The 17,723-nt window shown below is 37.1% G+C and overlaps 1 protein-coding gene across 8 annotated transcripts in view; it reads left to right on the forward strand.

Annotated features, from left to right (window-relative positions):
- CNOT2 (CCR4-NOT transcription complex subunit 2) overlaps positions 1–17,723 on the forward strand; it is a 111,305-nt gene that overhangs the window by 15,778 nt on the left and 77,804 nt on the right. Inside the window, exon 2 of one of the 8 annotated variants that reach the window (XM_089921009.1) lies at positions 6,357–6,517. The exons of 6 other annotated variants lie outside the window; for them this stretch is intronic. The gene's annotated coding sequence lies outside the window, so the exon portion shown is untranslated. Of the gene's footprint in view, positions 1–110; positions 6,518–17,723 lie in introns of those variants that run through there. One more of the 8 variants, XM_089921007.1, reaches the window with a different exon arrangement.

Here is a 17,723-nt window from a genome sequence, read left to right on the forward strand (position 1 = left end):
CTCTTAAATTGGGAAGCAAGTGTAATGCAATTAGTAGATTACAAAAATATATATGTAACATTTGAAGATTCATATATGATTTAAATTCCTTGCAGGAAAAACTGTAACTTAGTAAGGAAACTTCAGTTGGCTGAATTAAATCTTGTAGTAAGAGGACAGGGCAGTTAAGAACAAGGAAGCTAATGCTGCTAGTATTACTATTACTGATTTCTGTCAAATGTTTATTATACTAAGATTTTTTTTTAAAGCACATTAATATGTTACTTAAATATTTTAGGAAGATTTAAAATATATTTACATGTATCTCCTATTAAGATTTTGCTTTCTCAGGGCAGGACCCATTTTCATTTTGATATCTATAGGAACTAATGCCATTCTTTTTCTTTTTCTCAAGGTTTTTTCTTACCATTCTTTTTTTTTTTTTTTTTTTTTTTTTTTTGCGGTACACGGGCCTCTCACTGTTGTGGCCTCTCCCGTTGCGGAGCACAGGCTCAGTGGCCGTGGCTCACGGGCCCAGCTGCTCTACGGCATGTGGATCTTTCTGGACTGGGGCATAAACCCGTGTCCCCTGCATCGGCAGGCGGACTCTCAACCACTGCGCCACCGGGGAAGCCCTTACCATTCTTATTTTTAAATCAACTTTGTTAAGTAAGTTTATGTATAATGCAAGACAGCCATTTAAGTTTTTTTAACAAGAGTTTTGACAAATTTATGTACCATGTAACCATCACCACAATCCAGATAGAAACATTCCCATCACACCCAGAGTTCTTATTCCAGGCAGTCTTCATTTGTAGCCACAGGCAAACCTCTGATTTGCTTTCTGTCACTGTAGATTAGAATTTTTTTTAGCGGTTTGAACAAATGGAATTGTACAGTATGCATTCTTTTGTGCCTGACATCTTTTGCTCAACGTAATATTTTTGCTTCCTCAGGGTTGTTTCATGTACCAATCACTCATTTCTTTTGGATAGTTTTTTGTTGTGCTCTTCTAACTGGGCCTAAAAACATGTTGGTTGAATGAATGCGTATTTGGTACAGTGAGTATCCCTCCCTCCACAGTTTTGCTGCATTTCTTCCTCTATCATGAGGATGCTAAATCCTCTTCCAGATTGTGTGTTGCTAGACTTAAATTTATGTATCAGTTATGTGAAGGTGTGATTTAATAGTAAAAAATGTTAAAGATTTACAGCTAAATGACCTTGACATGAAACCTTGTCCTTGTTCTACCATCCTATACATACAGGCAAGTTACTTAACCTTTCTGAAGCTTAGTTTCCTTTTTTCTAAATTGGAGGTAATTATACTTAACTTAAATATTGTTAAAGTATTAAAGGTGTTGTATATAAACATTGTATGTAAAGCAAACATACTAGGCTCTTGTAAAAATAGGAGTGTAATTCAATGGTGTTTTTTGGGTGGTGGTGTCTAGCATCTCCTTTTTACCTACTTAACAAAATTGTGCCTACCCATGTAGCTGCAGTTTTGTATTTTTTATTAGTATTCATTAGTTTGAAGAAACACATGTTTATGCTTACTAAAAGTTTCATCTAATGAAAGTGATTATGGTCTTGATTAGTTTACTTTAGTCTGGGGTCCCCAACCCCTGGGCTGCGGACTGGTACTGGTCCTCTGCCTGTTAGGAACCAGGCCGCACAGCAGGAGGTGAGCGACAGGTGAGTGAGCGAAGCTTCATCTGCTGATCCCCATCGCTCTATCCCCATCGCTCGCATTACTGCCCGAACCATCTCCCCGTGCCCCCCCGTCCCCCTCCCCCCGTCCCCTGCCGGTCCGTGGGAAAATTATCTTCCACAAACTGGTCGCTGGTGCCAGAAAGGTTGGGGACCGCTGCTTTAGGTCACAAAATTTCTGCTAATTAAAATTCTAATAAAAATAATAAGTCATAAAACTTTTTTAACAGCTTGGAAGGCTTAGTAAATTATAAAGAAGGGGGAAAAAGACCAATAATATCAACTCTTCGTTATTGGTGGTTAATTATTTCAGAGTAATATGCTAGTGGGGAGTAAGCAACCAGGAAACTAACGTTTTTTTCAGTTACGTTCTGTAGTAGGTGCTTTTCTCATACCGTTTATTCATTCAGCAAATTTTAATTAATGCCTGCTAGGTAGCAGATACTTTTCTAGGACATACTTTTCCACCTCACTTTTGTGGACTTTTGAGATTGATGATGATGATGGTGATTATTTTAAATCCTCTGTATGTTTGTTGAGTGCAGTAATATTTTTATTTGGCCTTGGAACTGAGGAGAGTTAATGTGGGTTTTAGCAGATTAAATCAGTAGTGTGTACTTGTGGCCAGAAGATAGTTTTAAACTTACCTAAATAACTAAAAGGTTATTAAATTTTATATTTTGACCATAAACATTGATTGTGCTTGTATCAAATTGGACTTGACCTTTGGAAAGAACACATTAAAATGTTAGGGGAATAATAGTAGGTTTTGCTGCTTGTGTATGGTATGTAGAAATTTGAGAATAAGGACACCAAATTTTGAAGGATATCTTTTAGTTGTTCTTTCACTACAAAATTTTAGTTTGCCAATATGTCACATTTTTTAAAAGTTTTTACAGGATAAGTCTAATTGATTTGTTGTCTTATTGATAACTGTTTAAACCAAATATTGATAACTGTTTAACTGCACAATCAGTAGGAAAAAGTTATTAGATGAAAACAGGACAAAGGATGGTTCAGTCTGACAATGTGTAATGTAGAAGAAAAGTTAATAGAACAAGTACAAAGTGGAAATTAAGTGGGGTTATACGTGGTAAAAAAGTGGGACAGATAATAGAGTAAATTGTGCCTTTGAAGATAGAAAAAATGAGTTAAGATTCTTAAAAACTAGTATTCAGTTTTTAGGCATTCAGATAGACTAGAAATATCTTCATTTAGGTTAATCCTGAGTGCTTTATACCCCAAGGGATCAATGAAGATAGGAGTGTGTTCGTTATTTCAGTATTTCAAAAATCAAACCTAATTAAAATTAGTATTCTTGGCTTTTCGTAAACAGTATATCAGTTTATGGTAATAGTGGTCATTTTCTGTAGATTAAAATCCCTTGGTTAGTTACATGTGTTTAATAAAGAGAGAAAAACTATTTTATTTAATAAGATGATAAATAGGAGAAAATACTTTTGAGTCCTTATTGAACAGGTGAGCCTTTTTATACATACACACACACACACACACACATCTCATCCTTTGAATGATGACTTATCAATTGTAATCTCAGAAAGTAATTCCTATTACTTTTATCCAGTATACCTTTTGCAATATCACAATACTCTCTGTCTGGCTTAACATTTATCACTATCAAAAATCATTTCTGTTCATTATTTTCTAGCTACATGAAAATTCCATGAGAGCAGGTATCTTTCCTGTCTTATTGTTACTTAGTATCTTGACTGTATCTCCAGCACCTAGAGCAATGTTACATCCCACCAGCGATGTATGAAGGATCCAGTTTTTCCATTTCCTCTCTAATACTTGTCTACTTTTGTGAATGTAGCCATTCTTGTGTGTTTGATCTCATTGTGGTTTTTATTTGGATTTCCCTAATGACTAATGGAAATCTGTTAATCTATTTAAAAAATCCTGTTGGGATTTTGATTGGCATTGTATTTAATTGATCTATAGATCAATTAGAAGAGAGTTGACATCTTAATTATATTGCTTTCCAATTCTTAGACATAGTATGTCTTTTATCTCATCAGTGTTTCATTGTTTTCACCATACAGAACCTGCACGTTTTGTTAGATTTATAACTATGTATCTCATATTTATGCCTGAATGTCTAATTTTGAGGAAACTATTTGGAGCTGTACTAGCTATTCCTAGCATACAGAAGTAGGATTTTGTTCATATCTTGATCTTGCTCTTGACCTTGCAAAACTTACATGGTAGTTCTAGGAGTTTTTTTGTAAATGGTTTAGCATATTTTACTCAGGCAGTCCGTGCCATCTTCAGATAGGGAAGATTTATTTTTTCTGTTTTTCCAATCTGTGTTTTTTTGTTTGTTCATTTCTTTTTCTTGCATAATTGTACTGCCTGGGACATCCTTGCCTGATTTGCAGTCTTAAAGTGTTAACAGCTTTTTTAAGTTATAATTCACATACCATGTTTTAACTCACCCATCTAAGATGTGCAGTTCAGTGGTTTTTAGTATTTTCACAGAGCTTTGCAAACACCACCACAGTTAATCTTAGAACATTTTTCTCACCTCAGGAAGAACTCCTATACCCTTTAGCGGGCCCTCCCCTTTTCTTTCAACTCCCACCTCCGCCCAGCTTCAGGCAGCCACAGATCTACTTTCTGTCTCTACGCACTTCCCTATCCTACACATTTCATGTAAGTGGAATACATGGTCTTTTGAGACTGGATTCTTTCACTTGGCATAATGTTTTCAAAGATCATACATGTTGAAGCATTTAGCAATATCTTAATCCGTTTATTGCTGAAGAATATGCTGCAGTATGGATATATCCCATTTATTCATTTATCAGTTGATGGACATTTCCGTTGTTTCTACTTTTTGACTATTATGAATAATGATGTTATGGATATTGTGTACAAGTTTTTGTGTAGATTTTCATTTTGTGTATGTTTTCATTTCTCTTGGTTGCATACATAGTAGAATTGTTTGGTCAAATGATGATACTGTGTTTAACCTCTTCAACTGCCAGACTGTTATCCAAAGCAGCTGTACCATTTTTATTTCCACCAGCAGTGTGTGAGAGTTTCAGTTTCTCCAAATCCTGGCTAATACGTGTTATTATTTGTCATTTTTATTGTTGTCATCCTCCTGTGTATGTTGTAGATACCTGAGTTACATTACCCTGGTGGTTAATGACATGAACATTTTTTTGTGTACATATTTGGCTACAAATATGTGTTATCTTCTTTGGAAACATGTCTATTCGGATCCAGATCCTTTGTTTAGTTTTAAACTAGTTTTAAACTAAACTAGTTTGTCTTTTTATTAACCAGTTGTAAGAGTTCCTTGTATACTCTAGGTACAGATTCCTAACGAGATATGTAATTTTCAAATATTTTCTCCCATTCTCTGGGTTTTATTTTTACTTTTTTAATACTATATTTTCATCACAAACGTTTTTAATTTTGATTAAATCCAGCATATTATCTTGTTGTTACTCATGCCGTCATGTTGAAGAACCTAAGGTCACGAAGATTTATCCCTCTGTTTTCTAAGAGTGTTATAGTTTTAGCTCATGCATTTATGTTTACAGCCCATGTGAATTAATTTTTGTATGTGATGTGAGAAAAGGGGTCCAGCTTGATTCTTCTGCATGTGGGTATTAAGTTGTCCCAGCACCATTTGTTGAAAAAACTATACTTTCGCCCATGGAATTATCTTGGCATCCTGTCTAAAATGAAATGACCATAAAATGTCAGGGTTTATTTCTAGACTTTCAATTCTTTTTTGTTGCTATATCTATTTTCAAGTCTGGAAGAATGAATCCTTCAACTTTGTTCTTTTTCAAGATTGTTTTTATTAGTCTGAGTGCCTTGAATTTTTGGAATAACTTGTCAGTTTCTTCAAAGAAGCCAGATTGTTTTGAGTCAGTAGATCAGTTTGGGGAGTATTGCCATCTATGTATTCTGGTCTTTGTACTGTCTTTTCCATTTGTATGATTGATCTTTAGGTTTTTCAACAATGTTTTATAGTTTTGAGATGATAAATTTTATAGTTCTTTTGTTAAATGTATTCCCAAGTATTTCATTCTCTTTGATGCTTCATAACTGGAATTGTTTTCTTAATTTCATCTTCAGATTGTTCATTGTTAGTATATAAAAATGCAGTTGATTTTTGCATATTTGTTTTATACTCTGCAAACTTGCTGAACTTTTTTTTTAAAATAAATTTATTTATTATTTTTGGCTGTGTTGGGTCTTTGTTGCTGTACGTGGGCTTTCTCTAGTTGTAGCGAGTGGGGGACTACTCTTTGTTGCAGTGCGCGGCCTTCTCATTGCGGTGGCTTCTCTTGTTGTGGAGCACAGGCTGTAGAGTGCACGGGCTTCAGTAGACGCGGCACGTGGGCTCAGTAGTTGTGGCTCATGGGCTTAGATGCTCCGCAGCATGTGGGATCTTCCTGGACCAGGGCTTGAACCCGTGTCCCCTGCATTAGCAGGCGGATTCTTAACCACTGTGCCACCAGGGAAGCCCTGCTGAAGTCTTTTATTAAACTATTATAAAATCTATTACAGACGGTCCCCAACTTATGATTGTTTGACTTGAATTTTCAACTTTACAGTGGTACAAAAGTGATATGCATTAAGTAGAAACTGTACTTACAATTTTGAATTTTGATCTTTTCCCAGGCTAGCGATATATGGTAGGAAACTCTCTAGTGATGCTGGGCAGCAGCAGCAGCAAGCCACAAGCTCCCAGTCAGCCACGTGATCATGAGGGGAAACAACCAATACAGGCATACCTTTTTTTTATTGTGCTTCGAAGATATTTTGTTTTTTACAAATTGAAGGTTTGTTGCAACTCTGCGTCGAGCAAATCTGTTGGTGCCAGTTTTTCCAACAGCATTTGCTCACTTTGTGTCTCTGTGTCACATTTTGTTAATTCTTGCAATATTTTAAACCTTTTCATTATTATTTTGTGTGTGATCAGTGAGCTTTGATGTTACTGTTGCAAAAAGATTATGACTTGCTGAAGGCTCTGATGATGGTTAGCAATTTTTAGCAATAAAGTATTTCTTAATTTATTATTATTTTAATTGAAGTAGAGTTGATTTACAATGTATTAATTTCTGGTATACAGCAAAGTGATTCAGGTAGGGTGTGTGTGTGTGTGTGTGTGTGTGTGTGTGTATTGTTTTTCAGATTCTGTTCCATTATAGGTTATTACAAGATACTGAATATAGTTCCCTGTGCTATATAGTAGGACCTTATTTATCTATTTTATTTTTTTGTAGTGTGTATCTGTTAATCCCAATCTCCTAATTTATCCCCCTCTTCCCCTTTGGTAATCAAAGGGTAAGTTTGTTTTCTATGTCTGTGAGTCTATTTCTGTTTTGTAAGTAAGTTTATTTGTATCATTTTTTTAGATCCCACATATAAGTGATATCATATGATATTTGTCTTTCTCTGTCTGGCTTATGTCACTTAGTATGATAATCTCTGGGTCCATCCATGTTGCTGCAAATGGCATTATTTCATTCTTTTTTATGGCTGAGTAATATTCATATATATATATTCCTATATATATGTAAGAATACATACACACCCATATATATGTATGTATGTATATACACCACATCGTCTATCCATTCATGTGTTGATGGACATCTAGGTTGTGTTATTTTTATATTTGCAGTCTGACAGTCTGCAGTTTGATTGGATTCTTTAATCATTTATTGATACATTTAATATTGGTATTGGTGTAGTGGAATATATGTCTCCCATATTGCTATATTTTCTGTATGTTTTCGTGTCTTGTTGTTTTGTTCCTCCTTTAATGCTTTCTTTTGCATCAAGTGGTGTTTTTCTACTATAACATTTTAGTTCTTTTAATGTTATTTACACTATATTCTTTTATATTTTTTTTTTAGTTGCTGGCACTAGGGCTTACTGTATTCTTATTAGGATTTACTTCAGATGTACTAATTTAATTCCAGTGAGATACAGAAATTTTATTCCTGTATAGCTCTATTCCCTCTTCTCCCTTTTTGTGCTGTTATTGTTGTACATATTGCAGCTGAATATTTTATAAACCCAGCAATATGTTGTTATTATTTCATATGATTTTATCTTACTTAAAGAAACTCAGAAAAGAAGGGAGAGCAAGTATATTCCCAGAATAAGGCTTATTCATTCATCATTTATTAATCTTTGGATATTTTGTTGAATTTGATTTGCTAATATTTTGTTGAGGATTTTTGCAAAAAATGAGGAAGATTGGTCTTTAAGATTTTTTTTCTTGTATACTCTTTGGTTTTGGTATCAATGTAATGTTAACTTCATAAAAGTGACTTACAAAATAATCCCTCCCATTCTATTTTCTGGAAGACATTGTGTCAGATTGGCACTATTTCTTTTTTAGAAATGTTTGGAAGAATTCACTAGTGAAACCATCTTGACCTGGAGGATAACTGTGTGAATTAAATTTTTTCAGCAGATTTAAGACTATTCATGTTGTGTCTTAGTTTCGGACATTAGAAGTCTGAAATCAAGGTACCAGCTGGGCCATGCTTCTTTTCGAGGCTCTGGGGAAGAATCCTTTATTGCTTTTTCTGCCTTCTGGTTGTTGTCAGCAGTCCTTGATGTTCCTTGGCTTACAGCTGCATCACTTCTATTTCTGCCTTCATTTTCACTTGGTTATCTTTCCTCTGTGTATGTCTCTATTTCCTTTTTTTTAAAAATAAATTTATTTATTTTTTGGCTGCGTTGGGTCTTCATTGCTGCATGCGGGCTTTCTCTAGTTGCGGCGAGCAGGGGCTACTCTTCGTTGTGGTGCGCGGGCTTCTCATTGTGGTGGCTTCTCGTTGCAGAGCATGGGCTCTAGGCGTGCGGGCTTCATTAGTTGTGGCGCACGGGCTCAGTAGTTGTGGTTCGCAGGCTCTAGAGTACAGGCTCAGTGGTTGTGGCACACGGGCTTAGTTGCTCTGCGGCATGTAGGATCTTCCCGGACCAGGGTCGAACCTGTGTCCCCTGCATTGGCAGGAGGATTCTTAACCACTGCACCACCAGGGAAGTCCTCCTTTTTTCTTAGAAAGATATAGTCGTCATTAGATTTGGGCCCACGCAAATTGAGTATTACCTCCTCTTAATTTGACCGCATCTGCAAAGACTTTATTTCCAAATATTGTTACATTCAGAGATACCAAGGATTAGAACCTGAATATATCTTTACTGGTACACAACTCAACGCACTACAGTTATTACAGTTTATAATCTTGTCACGATGTAGTTCCCGTTCCTTGCATCAATCTATGCTGTAGTTGTCATATTATATCTACATGGTTCATATACCCCTTCAGACAGTGATGTAAATTTTCCTTTAAATTATCACACATATTTTAAAGAATTTAAGAAGAAAAGAATAGGGATTGGCAAACTATGACTATCGGCTAAATACAGCGTGCCACCTGCTTTTATAAATAAAATTTTATTGGAATACAGCCACAGCTCTTAGTTTATGTATTTTCTGTGGGTTCTCTTGTGCTGTAAGTGCAGAACTGATTAATCATAACAGAGACTTTTGGGCCTGCAAAGCCTAAAGTATTTATCATCAGGCTGGCCCTTTACAGAAAAGTTTGCTGTTTCCTGGTCTAGTATACATTCCCACATATTTGCCATTTTTGTTGTTCTTCATTCAGGAAATTCTAAGGTTCATTATTTACCTTTGTCCAAAGAAACTTCCTGTTTTAGAGCAGGTTGGCTCATGATGATTTATCTTAGTTTTCTTTCATCTGAAAATGTATTTATTTCGCCTTTATTTTTTGAAGGATACTTTTGTTCTATCTACATTTCTGAGTTGACGGTTCTTTTCTTGATAGCATTTAGCTAGAGTTGAATAGTAGTAGCTACCTTCTTTAGGTGGTTCACAGACTCTCCAGTTTGTCACAGTCTCTGCTTTCTATTGTTTCCTTGATATTGATACTAGCTGTTATTTGATATCCACTGTTGTGCTTATGCTGTTATACTTATCATAGATCAGGAGGGAAGTACAAATTTCACTTTACCCATGTCTCTCTATAAAGTGGGAAAATAGACCAAGAAGTACATGTTTCAGGAAAAGTGGGAGAAACAATATATTTTAATAACATTTGGAATATTCAGGTATTTGGGCTATTTCTGTGCATTCAGTGCAAGGAATTGTGTCTTGTGCAGAGTTGTCTTTGCCCTGTCTTGCTTTGTTATAGCCAAGTCACATCAAAGTTCATTTAGCCTTGGATCCTGAGCCAGAAAACCTGGATTCTGTTTTCTCTGGCTCTGTCACTAATTAGCTGTGTGTGTGACCTTCAACACTCCCACCAGACCACAATTTCTTTATCTTTAAAACAAGAAGTTTCAACTGAACATGCTCTGAGGCCTTTTCTTTTTCTTAATTTGCTGTGCTTTCTGTTATCCTCTGCAAACAACCTTATTCTTCTTGCCCTGAAATTCTGACCGAGGTGTTCTTATCCTTTTTTGGGCCCTGAACCCCTTTGGCTCTCTGGTGACACATGTCGACCCTTTTTCAATATTTTAGGTGTGCAAAATTAAATATACATGCTTATGAGGACACCAGTTATATTAGAATATGGTTTTTAAAATATCAAATAAATAAATTCAGTAATGTGCATATCAACAATGTCCAGTGGTGTATAGTAATTTTTAGGCTAGTAATGAACATAAATGAAAATTTGAGATTTGACGCAACTAAAGTGTTTTGAAAATATCTGTAGTTTCTAATGGTAACAAAATCACAGGTAATACCACTGTGGCTTGTTGATTACTTTTTTTTTTTTTAACTTTTTTTTTTTGTGTGTGTGGTACGCGGGCCTCTCACGTTGTGGCCTCTCCTGTTGCGGAGCACAGGCTCCGGACGCGCAGGCTCAGTGGCCATGGCTCACGGGCCCAGCCGCTCCGCGGCATGTGGGATCTTCCCGGACCCGGGCATGAACCCGTGTCCCCTGCACTGGCAGGTGGACTCTCAACCACTGCGCCACCAGGGAAGCCCTACTTTTTTTTAACACTTTTTAAAATTGGGGTATAGTCGATTTATAATATATTAGTTTCAGTTGTACAACATAGTGATTCCAAGTTTTTCTAGATTATACTTCATTTAAAGATACTCTAAAATATTGGTTATATTTCCTATGCTGTACAATATATCCTTGTAGCTTATTTATTTTATACCTACTAGTTTGTACCTTTTAATTCCCTATCCTTTTCTTGTTCTCTCCTCTTCCCTCTCCCCATAGAATTACATGGTAACCACTAGTTTCTTCTCCGTGTCTGTTTTTGTTTTGTTATATTCATTTCTTTGTTTTATTTTTAGATTCCACAATAAGTGATAACATACAGCATTTGTCTTTTCTCTGTCTGACTTATTTCACTAAGCATAATACCCTCCAGGTTCATTTTTCATGTTGTCGCCAGTGGCAACATTTCATCCTTTTTTATGGCTGAGTAGTATTCTGGTGTGTGTGTGTGTGTGTGTGTGTGTGTGTGTGTACACACCACTTGTACTTTATCCATTCATCTGTTGATGGACACTTTGGTTGCTTCCTTATCTTGGCTATTGTAAGTAATGCTGCTATAAACATGGGGGTGTGTGTATCTATTCAAATTAGTGTTTTTATTTTCTTCAGATAAATACCCAGGAATGGAATTGCTGGATCATTGGTAGTTCTGTTTTTAGTTTTCTGAGGAATGTCCATACTGTTTTCCACAGTGGCTGTCCAATTTACATTCCCATCAACAGACTACAAGATTTCCCTTTTCTCCATATCCTTTATTTGTGGTCTTTTTGATGATTATCACTTACTTTTTTTTTTGAATGTTTGAATTTTATTTATTTTTTATACAGCAGGTTCTTGTTAGTTATCTATTTCATACATATTAGTGTATATATGTCAATCCCAACCTCCCAATTCATCCCACCACCACCACCCCCGTATTACTTACATTTTTAATTAAAGATATACCAAATTTCAATTAGAGGTTAGTAGAATAAGGATGTAACTTTTTTCCATCCAAGTTCATACCCTCTATGTTCGATCAACAAACTCTGAATTTTTTATTTTATTTATTTTTTTGGCCGCACCGCATGGCTTGCAGGATCTTAGTTCTCCCACCAGAGATTGAAGCTGGGCCATGGCAGTGAAAGTGCCGAGTCCTAACCACTGGACTGCCAGGGAATTCCCAACAAACTGAATGTTTTTATTTATTTATTTATTTATTTATTTTTTGCGGTACACGGGCCTCTCACTGTTGTGGCCTCTCCCGTTGCGGAGCACAGGCTCCAGACGCGCAGGCTCAGCGGCCGTGGCTCACGGGCCCAGCTGCTCCACAGCACGCGGGATCTTCCCGGACCGGGGCACAAAGCCGTGTCCCCTGCACTGGCAAGTGGACTCTCAACCACCGCGCCACCAGGGAAGCCCAAACTGAATATTTTTAGAACCCAGGTTAAAAACTCCTTATCAGTCTGGCAAGACATTTTCTTTTTTTATCAGTTTATTTATTTATGGCTGCGTTGGGTCTTCGTTGCTGCGCGTGGGCTTTCTCTAGTTGCGGAGAGTGGGGGCTACTCTTGGTTGCGGTGTGCGGGCTTCTCATTGCAGTAGCTTCTCTTGTTGCAGAGCTCGGGCTCTAGGTGCACGTGCTTCAGTAGTTGTGGCTCGCGGGCTCTAGAGCACAGGCTCAGTAGTTGTGGCGCACAGGCTTAGTTGCTCTGTGGCATGTGGGATCTTCCTGGACCAGGGCTCGAACCCGCGTCCCCTGCATTGGCAGGCAGATTCTTAACCACTGCACCCCCAGGGAAGTCCCAGTCTGCAAAGACATTTAATTTAGTGTCTACTGTGTGTTAGGTAAACGTAAATTGTGTTTAATAAATATTAAATACATTTCTCAATGAATGAATATTACTATTAAAGATGTGAATGTTACTGTAACTTTGTGTTACTCATTGCTTTATAACTCTGTGGAGAATAATTTGGAAACATGGTTTCTGACCCCAGGGTCTGTACAAATGGAGTTTTTATTACAGAAATAAATTCTCTTGTTCTTTGTTTCTTATGGGCATTTCTAATTGAGTCTGTATTTACTACCTGGGATATAGTAAAGCTCCTTAAATAATTTTGGTAGGAAGTTAGAAAAGAATATGATTATTAGTATCAAGGATATTTGGCTGTTTTAATACTGAATAATTGTTCCAGAATGTCTGGTAAATTTCTACTTGAAATAATTTGTCTAGCTAGTATTTCTTAAAAGGGAATACAAATACCTCTTATCAATGGCACACTACTATAGTTATTCTTAATAGGATGTATGATAAAATGGAACTTGGCTGTTATGCATATTAAGCAAATAGTACATTTTGTCTGTATTGCCTGAAATTTTTGAATTGTGGGGTTTTGTCATTATTCTTAATTCATTAGCAGTAAAACAACTAAAGGTTGTAAAGGTTCTTTATAGTTTCTGTGTTCTCTTATTACAGTGCTACCTGGCCGGAGTTGAGACTGAGTAGACTCATACTCCTACTTCTTTGACTCTAGGTTTACTCTCATCTTCTCTCCTGGAAACATATGTCCTAGGCTTTTTTGTAGGACTTTTTAACTGCCTCCCCCGCACCACCACCCCACCTCCCATAGAGGAAGAATATATGTTTGTTATATACAGAATCTGTCACATGCAGAGATGTGTTGGTGACGTGTGTCCTTATTAACAAGCCTCCACTGAAGTGACACGCTCTTAAACCATTGCTTTCAATTCCTGTAGTTCCAGAGTATTCTGAGCACTTACAACTAGTGAACTACTCTAGCTTACTTATGTACCCTAAGAATCAGCTCTTTTTATGCCGGTGTTAATACAATTTTTAGTTTAAGTATGATCTAAGCTAATGAAATATGAGTATAGAAAGAACTGTTTTAAGGTGTTTGTATATGCTTTGGAAAAGTGAGGTAGATGCCTTGGAAAGACTTTATATAAAATAGTTTAAAAATTACTAAAGGATTAGGTGTGGATAAGCCTAAAGGTTTAGGAAGCTTTTGGTTCGACTGACTAAAATTTATTTTCTCATGTCTCTGGAGGAATGGTCATTTGTGTGTTGGTTAATGCAACAGCTAAGTGATTAAGGCCAGAGCCAAATTCTTTTCATCTTTCTGTTCTGCCATTATTAGAGTGTGAGATTCTCCTTAAGCTAACTCTCCACAGATTTAGTTTGTTTGTTTTGGCCACATGTGCGGCTTGTGGGATCTTAGTTCCCTGACCAGGGATTGAACCCTGGGCCCTCGGCAGTGAGAGCGCAGTCCTAACTACTGGACCGCTAGGGAATTCCCCAAGCTAGCTCTCTTGCGGTTGAAAGATGGCTATAGTAGGTAGTTCTAAATGTGATAGTCTGATATAACAACATCTAGGGGAACAAAGGGGGCTGTCTCTCTCTCCTTTCCTAAAATCCTGCAATCAGATTTCTCCTCTCCTCTTTCTCCTAGTATCTCACTGGCCAGAGTTGCTTCAAATGCCCTTACACAAATCATTTACTGACAGGGGCATGGGGGTGGTTGGGTAGCATTATCATATTTACTTAAATCAATCAACATTTCCTCTTAAGTCATGTGGGAAAGCTTGAACCACTGAACAACTATGGCAGTCACAGGGAGAAGGACTGGACTGTTAGGGAGTCAACCAGGAGTGTCTGTTGTAGAGAGACAATTTAAAAAGTAGAAAACATGCAAAAATTCAGAAGGATGTAGAAACTGGACTTCTTTAAGGAATTTTGAAGCTTCCTTCTTAGAGAATTGTATAAAGATAAGGTACATTGAATGTATTCATTTCTGTGACTGGGATAGACACAGAGACCTTGGTTGACGATAGTAATCTGGTAGCCTTAAAACTTTAACAAAACAATTTCACTGTTTGCCTTGTGACACAGTGCCTGTTTTTCTCTGCTTAGGGTCTAAAGCTCAGTGTGAAAGGATATTGTGGGTACTTTATTTCCTGATAGGGGTCTTTCTGAACTTTGAATCTCCAGCTGATTAATGTCTGTTACTTGTCACCCCATTGCTGATTTCCTTCTTATAGAAGAATAGTGAGACTTCTGAATAGATGTATTATTTGACAGCTGGAACTTCCAGAAATGATTTCATTTTTTTGAAACCATAATTGGTATGATATATGTATATGATATATCTATGATATTTATTACCAATTACGGTTTCATGAAGAAATACATATATCTCATTTTCTTCATGAAACGATAATTGGTATGAGATATATGTGTGTGCATGTGTATATATACATATACATATATGTATGTAAAGATTGAATTCAAGTTAAGTGAACAGGAGCTCAAATTCTGGCCCTGTTACTTCCAGCTTAGTTAACTACCTCTTGACCTTGTGTTATTTCCTTATTGTTAGAGTTTGTTTTCTCATCTGTAAAAAAGGGACAGTAATATCTACCTTATAGAATTATTTTGAGGGTTGAAAGAAATTATACATAAAGTAGTGCACAGTGACTAATGCTTGGCAAATGATAGTTAATATTACATTTCTAGGAAGAAATGTTAAGATAGTGGACATATTTTTAAAACCTAAGTATTGAATATATTAAAGGAACTTTTTTTGCTAGAAATTTCTTGTAATAAGGAAGTTTTACTGTAATCTACTTCTGATTATCTGCTTCTGCACTTACAATGTATGTATTTCAACAAAAGAAATCTTGTGCTTAAAAAACAGTGTAAAAATTAATGTTTAAGGCCCAGCATTATTTCTCAGAGGTACAGTAAGAGGCAAGGAAAGGGTGCATTGGCATGCATAGGATCTGTACAGTCTCTTATATACTACCTTCAATTTATATAATGTTTCTTTTTGCTTAGTACTTACACTGAGATGAAAACATTTTTGAATTTCACTTTCTTATAAAGTCTTAACCCGACAGCCTTAACCTTGGCTGTACATTCGAATCACCTGGAGCACTTTAAGCCTTTCTTTTTTTTTTTGCGGTACGCGGGCCTCTCACTGTTGTGGCCTCTCCCGTTGTGGAGCACAGGCTCCGGACGCGCAGGCTCAGCGGCCATGGCTCACAGGCCCAGCCACTCCGTGGCATGTGGTATCCTCCCGGACCGGGGCACGAACTCGTGTCCCCGGCATCGGCAGGCGGACTCTCAACCACTGCGCCACCAAGGAAGCCCTGGAGCACTTTAAAAAGCACCTGCTGACCAGGTTCCATCCCTGACAAATTAATTAAAGTAGGGGCAAGGGAGGGGACATTAATATTTCTTAAAAGAAAAAAACCTTCGGTGATTCTGATGTGCATCCTATGATTAAAAGCAGTGTAAATCCTTTAGCCTATTTCTGTCCTCTATAAATATGCCTATTGCCTCTTCCTCTCTGTGTTAGTGCCCTAAACAGTCATGTGTCAGTGCTTTGCAGAGCATCTGTGGCTATTCCCTTGACTTTCACGCCAGAAACAGTGTACCAGAAGTTGCCCCTTTGTGTTTTACAAAAAGTAAACTTTGAGAAGTTGGGAGAATGTCTACCTAGTTAGTGTTCACTATGTTATCTTCTTTAAATGGAGGGGTGTAATTATTCTTTTCTCCTTTTTACTTAAGCTTTATTATCTTTTTTAATTTAATTTATTTATTTTTGGCTGCGTTGGGTCTTCGTTGCGGTGTGCAGGCTTCTCATTGCGGTGGCTTCTCTTGTTGCGGAGCATAGGCTCTAGGCACTTGGGCTTCAGTAGTTGTGGCACACGGGCTCAGTAGTTGTGGCTTGCGGGCTCTATAGTGCAGGCTCAGTAGTTGTGGTGCATGGGCTTAGTTGCTCCGCGGCATGTGGGATCTTCCCAGACCGAGACATGAACCCGTGTCCCCTGCATCGGCAGGCGGACTCTCAACCACTGTGCCACCAGGGAAGCCCTGTATTTCATTTTACTTGGAACTTTTTAGACTTGGTAGTAGAAATTTTCTGTCTTGAGATGCTGGGCCTTTTATTTTTTTTCTTTTTCTTTTTTTTAACATCTTTATTGGAGTATAATTGCTTTACAGTGGTGTGTTAATTTCTGCTTTATAACAAAGTGAATCAGTTATACATATACATATGTTTCCTCTTGCATCTCCCTCCCTCCCACCCTCCCTCCCTATCCCACCCCTCTAGGTGGTCACAAAGCACAGAGCTGATCTCCCTGTGCTATGCGGCTGCTTCCCACTAGCTATCTATTTTACGTTGGGTAGTGTATATATGTCCATGCCACTCTCTCACTTTGTCACAGCTTACCCTTCCCCCTCCCCGTATTCTCAAGTCCATTCTCTAGTAGGTCTGTGTCTTTTTCCCGTCTTACCCCTATGTTCTGCATGACTTTTTTTTTTTTTCTTAGATTCCATATATATGTGTTAGCATACGGTATTTGTTTTTCTCTTTCTGACTTCACTCTGTATGACAGACTCTAGGTGCATCCACCTCACTACAAATAACTCAATTTCGTTTCTTTTTATAGCTGGGTAATATTCCATTGTATGTATGTGCCACATCTTCTTTATCCATTCATCTGATGATGGACACTTAGGTTGCTGCCATGTCCAGGCTATTGTAAATAGAGCTGCAATGAACATTTTGGTACATGACTCTTTTTGAATTATGGTTCAAGATGCTGGGCCTTTTAGACAGATAGATCTACTGTCTATTACTCACAGTAAATTCCATGTGTCAGGTACCTAGAAGCCTCCTTGAAATAACATGTGACAGAACTACACAGATATGTAAGAAATAGTGCATCAGGAACGCTACCAGTACAGAAAATAGAAGACACACAAAATTAAGCTACAAAACTTTAAATTATGACAAACAGAGAGTAAATTGATTTCAAAAGCATAGTGTTGATTTATTTTTATTTGTTTTCCTTTGTAAATGTAGACAACTTTTCATTTTACATGTTAATCATAGACTCTTGAAACATGTACTATTAAAACATTCAGAAAAACTATTTTTAGTTGATGAGGCATTTTTCCCAGACTAAGTTTGGTATAAAACA

The sequence above is a fragment of the Delphinapterus leucas genome, chromosome 11 (genome assembly GCF_059928025.1).
Source record: "Delphinapterus leucas isolate spDelLeu-1000000601 "Yukka" chromosome 11, BTC_Dleu_Yukka2, whole genome shotgun sequence".
Classification (NCBI taxonomy): Eukaryota; Metazoa; Chordata; class Mammalia; order Artiodactyla; family Monodontidae; genus Delphinapterus; species Delphinapterus leucas.